At 46.7% G+C, this 6,336-nt stretch overlaps 1 non-coding gene across 1 annotated transcript; it reads right to left on the reverse strand.

Moving 5' to 3' along the window:
• Window positions 1–2,361: 2,361 nt before the first annotated feature.
• On the reverse strand, window positions 2,362–2,529 carry LOC112106782. The gene has a single exon (XR_002908127.1). It is a non-coding gene; the product is annotated as a U1 spliceosomal RNA (small nuclear RNA).
• Window positions 2,530–6,336: the final 3,807 nt, after the last annotated feature.

Raw genomic sequence — 6,336 nt, forward strand, 5'->3', positions numbered from 1 at the left:
GCTGCCCAGCAGCAGTTCAGCTGTCCCTTCCCCCACTGCCGTGCTGCTCCTGCCCTGCCCTCTGCCTTGGAGCTGCTCCCTGGAGCTTCCTGCAGGAGGGGGGGAGAGGGGTTCTGATATCAGGATGTCCCCCTGCTCCTGCCTCCCACTCCATACCCCCTCTTCACAAAGCAGAGGGAGGGGGACAGGGTTCAAGGACAGAAAGGAGGGAGCTTGGGGGAAGCTGTTGCTTCCTGTCTGAACAGGCTGATCTGTTTAAAAGGGCAACATACTTGAAGTGGGTTCAGCGTACTTAAAGGGGCAATGCACATCTCTCTCTCTCACTCATGCATGCACCCCCCAGCACTTTGGAAAGTCAGCACCTGTGCAGCCGTGCATGTGCTGTCAGGAGGAGGAAGTGGTGCGCTCCAGCTGCATAGCGTGGGCTCATCATCATGTTCAGTTTTTTCAGGGAAGTGTTTGCAGCTACTGCTCTGCATCTATTGTGTTTCCTCCCTCCTGCCTCAGTCCATGCTGCCTTGTAGAGTGTGAGGCTACATTAACAACAGCATATTAACCCTTGAGGGCTCAGCCAAGTGCTAGTTCATCATTCAGCAGCAAGGCATTCCCTGGGAACTATTCCCCCCTCTTACTCCACCATCTCAACCAAGCTTCACAATCATTCATTGCTGTGTACAATATTAAACTGTTTGTTTAAAATTGTTTAAAACTTATACTGTATATGTATATAATGTCTTTTGACTGGCAAAAAACATTTCCCTGGAACTTAACACCCCCCACATTTACATTAATTCTTATGGGGAAATTGGATTCGCTTAACATCATTTCACATAAAGTCACATTTTTCAGGAACATAACTACAGCATTAAGTGAGGAGTTACTGTAATCCTGATGAAAGAGAAAACAAGCGTGGGCAGGAGCATAAAAAGTCAGTGTTGCCATCCTGTATGATATCTGGTGTTTCTTAAACACCAAGCTCCTGGAGGCATGTGATGATGGGAATCTCAGCTTTCATTAAAAAGAACACTGTTTCTAGACCTCATAGTTGAGACACATGCTTGAAAACATGACCTGAGTGTTCTGTCACAAGTCCACTCAAGCACCGTCTCTTGGCCATTCACCAGACTGTTGTGAAGGAATCCAGCCTCTGGAGTTTGAACAGAGCCCAGGCACTGATCCCAGCTTGGGGGCCCTAGGCATGCTCTCAGAGTGCAGATCCTCTGCCTAGCATCCCAGCCTGAGATCTTAGCCCATGCAGTCCCTCTGCCAAATCCTTGGAACCAGTGCTAACTCCTCAGACTCCCCACTTAGCATCAACACCCCCGTCTCAGAGCTTCAGCTGAAGGTGTGAGCTCTCTGGTTTACCTCTTCAAGGGCCCACATAAGGTGTAGCACATAACCCACATAAATGTTGCACAGGACTTGCATACAACATTTCTCTTTAATAGCATGAGAAATACACAGACCTATACAAAATAATAAACCACTCATTTTCCTGCCTCAGTTTCCTCACTGCTCCTCAGCATTCTTGGGACTGGGGTCAGAGTCCTTGGTTAAGCCACAAGTCCGCTCCAGTGTATGGTCTGTGTCCTGAAACATGGAGCCGTCTCTCCTCAGCTTGCCTTCCATTACGGTGGCTGTCAATCCCCTTCCCCTCCTGTCTGCATGGCTCCTCTCTCTCTCCCCCTCACCCCCACCCCTAAGCCCTCCCCCCCAGTCCTTTTTATAACCTTCTTAATCACTTGTCGCTTTGGCCTGCTTGGTAACTTTCCACTGCTCCAAACCCCATCCCCTGTTGAGGGAAGTGGGAGAGAACTGGTGTCCCAACTCTCACACCCTCCTTAGCATAACCATTGTGGTTAGAGTTGTCAAGTTGTCATGACCCATTATTGTCCCTGTTCTGGCAGAGATCTGACAACCCTGTCAGCTCATAGTAGGTACACATAAGAGGTATTACTGATACAGCAATTTTCATAGTAGTATAATGTCAGACAGAATTCATAAGTTGTACATACTTTCCCTGAGTCACCACATGTACCCTAATCTCTCAGAAACTAAAAGGCCAATAAAAAACCCAGGTCCATTCACAATTTTGGGGACCTGACATTTAAACACTTCAGTGTTTGTAATACTATAGGTCATGGGAGCAGAAGGAGAGATTGAAGGAAGAGAGCTAGCAGAAAAATCAGTGTTGGAGAAAGAAGAGGAGTGTGCTAAGAAACCTGGCGGGAGGGGGTAGAGGGGAAGACCTATTGGATTTTTTTCTTTGGGGAAACTTAAGATCCTGCACAGAGAGGGAAGAGGGCTTAAAGAGGGAGTCAGAGGCAGCTGGTGGTTGTTGGGTTCCTCAACCCCCGCCCTTTGGGGAAAGTCTAGACACAATTCCCCCAACCACCACCACAACTTATGCAGTCAGGTTTCCTGCAAGTGGGGATATGGCAGGGGTCACCACACTTGTAGTACAATGGATAAGCCTCACCCTGGGAAAACCACCTTGTAATCATAGTCTCTCCCCTGCCAGGTGAGTGAATGAGTATAGGATTCCATGGAATACTCCTGGGGGGATTCTGTACCAAAAAATTTAAAAATTCTGCACCCAATATTTTAAAATTCTGCATATTTTGTCAAAATAAACACAAAATAATTATGCCAGTTCCAATTATTTTGGTAATTATTTCAAAATCCCTGCCAGCAAGTATGTCTGTAGCAATACAGAGAACAAAATGATTCAGGAAATATTTGACAAATAGATTAAATACTAGGCATATTAATACAGAACTTAGAGTAATAATTCATTTAAACAACAATACAGAAGTATATTTCCTGCACATCTCAGAAGCAGTGCAAGGGCTTGGGGGGAGTAGGGGTAACGGAGCAGCTGAAAGAGAGGGAAGTAATTGCTGGGAAGGGGTCTGGGTGTGAACTTGGACAGTTGTTGGGTGTGAGAGGGAGAACTATGGAACAGGGTTTTTTGGAGCAGGGAGAGATTGTTAGGGAGTTAGAGAACCTCACCCCCATGCAGACCCCTAGCCTTTTCCATTTAATCAGGCACATCTGTCCCTGTGTGTCCCTGCACCCTCCCCATGTTTCCCTCCACCTGCACTCCCATTCAGCAACAAAGTCAATACAGAAATAATATGCATAACTGCTTGCTTATTTGTTACAGGATGTTTGTCTCATTAAAAATGCACAGAAATGCATTGACATGGCAGTATCAAGTTGGTATTCCATAGCATTTTAAATGAAGCAAAAAACAGATTAACTGCATGATATGAATCTGTCTGAGTTTTCTGGTCAGCTTACTTTTTCTTAAATACTTGATGGCCCACCTGATCTTCACACATTAAATCCTACAGCAGTAAAACAATTGGTAAGTATATAGTGTTGTAAGCTATATTTCCTATATTTAGCTGCTTCCCATAAAAAAAAACCCACACTGAAAGACCAGCTGAGCGACCACATTAAAAAAGGGTTTTGCTTCCTGCAGGTTTCAGTAATTAGATTTTGACACTTGCATTAAACTTTAAAAAGTAATGTATGAAAATATAAATGCATTACAATTTCTCTATAGTGGTGGAATTTTGCACACTTTATTATTAAAACATCCTATTATTGATTAGATGCACTGAAGTAACAAGGGAATTACAAAAAGAGGGTATAACTAAAAACAGTAGTTAGTAAGAAACAACTACAATAGTATCAGAGTGGTAGCCGTGTTAGTCTGGATCTGTAAAAAGTGACAAAGAGTCCTTTGGCATCTTATAGACTAACAGACATATTGGAGCATAAGCTTTCGTGGGTGAATACCCACTTCGTATTCACCCACAAAAGCTTATGCTCCAATATGTCTGTTAGGGTATGTCTACACTACGAAATTAGGTCGAATTTATAGAAATCGGTTTTATACAGTCGATTGTGTGTGTCCCCACATAAAATGCTCTAAATGCATTAAGTCGGCGGACCGCGTCCACAGTACTGAGGCTAGCGTCGACTTCCGGAGCGTTGCACTGTGGGTAGCTATCCCACAGTTCCCGCAGTCTCCGCCGCCCATTGGAATTCTGGGTTGAGATCCCAATGCCTGATGATGCAAAACAGTGTCGCGGGGGGTTCTGGGTACATGTCGTCAGGCCTCTCCCCCTCCGTCAGAGCAACGGCAGACAATCGATTCATGCCTTTTTACCTGTGTTACCTGTGCAGACATACCACGGCAAGCATGGAGCCCGCTCAGCTCAGCTCACCGTCACCATATGTCATCTGGGTGCCAGCAGACATGGTACTGCATTACTACACAGCAGCAGCTAATTGCCTTTTGCCTTTGGTGTATTACGACTGGTATCCGTCATCGTCGTATTCCAGTAGGGTGACCAGATGTCCCGATTTTATAGGGACAGTCCTGATTTTGGGGGCTTTTTCTTAGATAGACTCCTATTACCCCCCACCCCCGTCCTGATTTTTTACACTTGCTATCTGGTCACCCTATATTCCAGTTTGATCAGAGGCACCTGGGCAGACATGCTTTGTCTCCTGGAGACTCAGTCCTGCCGGCAGTCCTATTGAACCGTCTTGACGATGATGGCTAGCAGTCGTAGTACAGTATCTTCTGCCAAGCACCCAGAAGATGCCGAGGGCTATCAGTCATGCTGCACCGTCTGCTGCCAGCTTAAGATGTAAAAAATAGATGGACCAGATTTGTTCTGTATTCATTTGCTTCCCCCTCCCTCCGTGAAATCAACGGCCTGCTCAACCGAGGGTTTTTAGTTCAATCTTTGGGGGGGCCATTCTGTGTGACAGTGGTTTGTGTTTCTCCCTGATGCACAGCCACCTTTGTTGATTTTAATTCCCTGTACCTGTACGCCATGTCGTAACTCGCCCCTCCCTCCTTCTGTCAGTTTCGCACCTTTTTTCAGACCAGACGCCATAGTACTGGGATCATGGAGCCCACTCAGATCACCGCGGCAATTATGAGCACTATGAACACCACGCGCATTGTCCTGGAGTATATGCAGAGCCAGGACCTGCCAAAGCAAAACCAGGACCAGCCGAGGAGGCGATTGCAGCGCGGCGACGAGAGTGATGAGGAAATTGACATGGACATAGACCTCTCACAAAGTACGGGCCCCAGCAATGTGGAAATCATGGTGTTACTGGGGCAGGTTCATGCCGTGGAACGCCGATTCTGGGCCCGGGAAACAAGCACAGACTGGTGGGACCGCATCGTGCTGCAGGTGTGGGACGATTCCCAGTGGCTGCAAAACTTTCGCATGCGTAAGGGCACTTTCATGGAACTTTGTGACTTGCTTTCCCCTGCCCTGAAGCGCCAGAATACCAGGATGAGAGCAGCCCTCACAGTTGAGAAGCGAGTGGTGATAGCCCTGTGGAAGCTTGCAACGCCAGACAGCTACCGGTCAGTCGGGAATCAATTTGGAGTGGGCAAATCTACTGTGGGGGCTGCTGTGATCCAAGTTGCCAGGGCAATCAAAGATCTGGTGATATCAAGGGTAGTGACTCTGGGAAACGTGCAGGTCATAGTGGATGGCTTTGCTGCAATGGGATTCCCAAACTGTGGTGGGGCGATAGATGGAACCCATATTCCTATCTTGGCACCGGAGCACCAAGCCACCGAGTACATAGACCGCAAGGGGTACTATTCAATGCTGCTGCAAGCCCTGGTGGATCACAAGGGACGTTTCACCAACATCAACGTGGCATGGCTGGGAAAGGTACATGATGCTCGCATCTTCAGGCACTCTGGTCTATTTCGAAAGCTGGAGGAAGGGAAGTAGTATAAGGACCTTACCGTCAATCAAACCCTAACCCCGCCCCTCGACCCCTTAAGCCCCACCCCTTGACCCCTTGGTCCCGCCCACCTGTCACCGGAAATCCCACCTCGTGGGGGTATTACTTCCAGGGTCAAGACCAGCATCGAGAAAAGCATCTACATTGAGGTGCCGCCTCTATCGGCCATTACGGAGTCTGCCCCCTTTGACTTTTTTATAGCAGGGAATGGCATAGATTATATGGATTTAAACAACATGCTGCTGTACCTGTGTTGCAAGATTGTAAAATGAGATGAAACTGAACGTACCATCTTCCGTCATGGGCAATGCGGCCAACAGAGATCTTTTGGAACGCCTCAAGGCCTCGACTGCTGACACCGGGGTGGATCGAGAAACCGTGACCCCTTTTTTGCTGTCTAAAAAACGAAAATTGGCTAAAAGAGCCGAATGGCTCAGTGTGTAATGTTTTTCACATTCTAAATTTTTTTTTAAAATGGTAATGTTTTGCTTTAAATAAAACATTTCTATAATTTAAAAAAAAAATCTGTGTACTTTTTTC

This window comes from Terrapene carolina, unplaced genomic scaffold, assembly GCF_002925995.2.
Source record: "Terrapene carolina triunguis isolate 2854851 unplaced genomic scaffold, T_m_triunguis-2.0 Scaffold31851, whole genome shotgun sequence".
NCBI lineage: Eukaryota > Metazoa > Chordata > Testudines > Emydidae > Terrapene > Terrapene triunguis.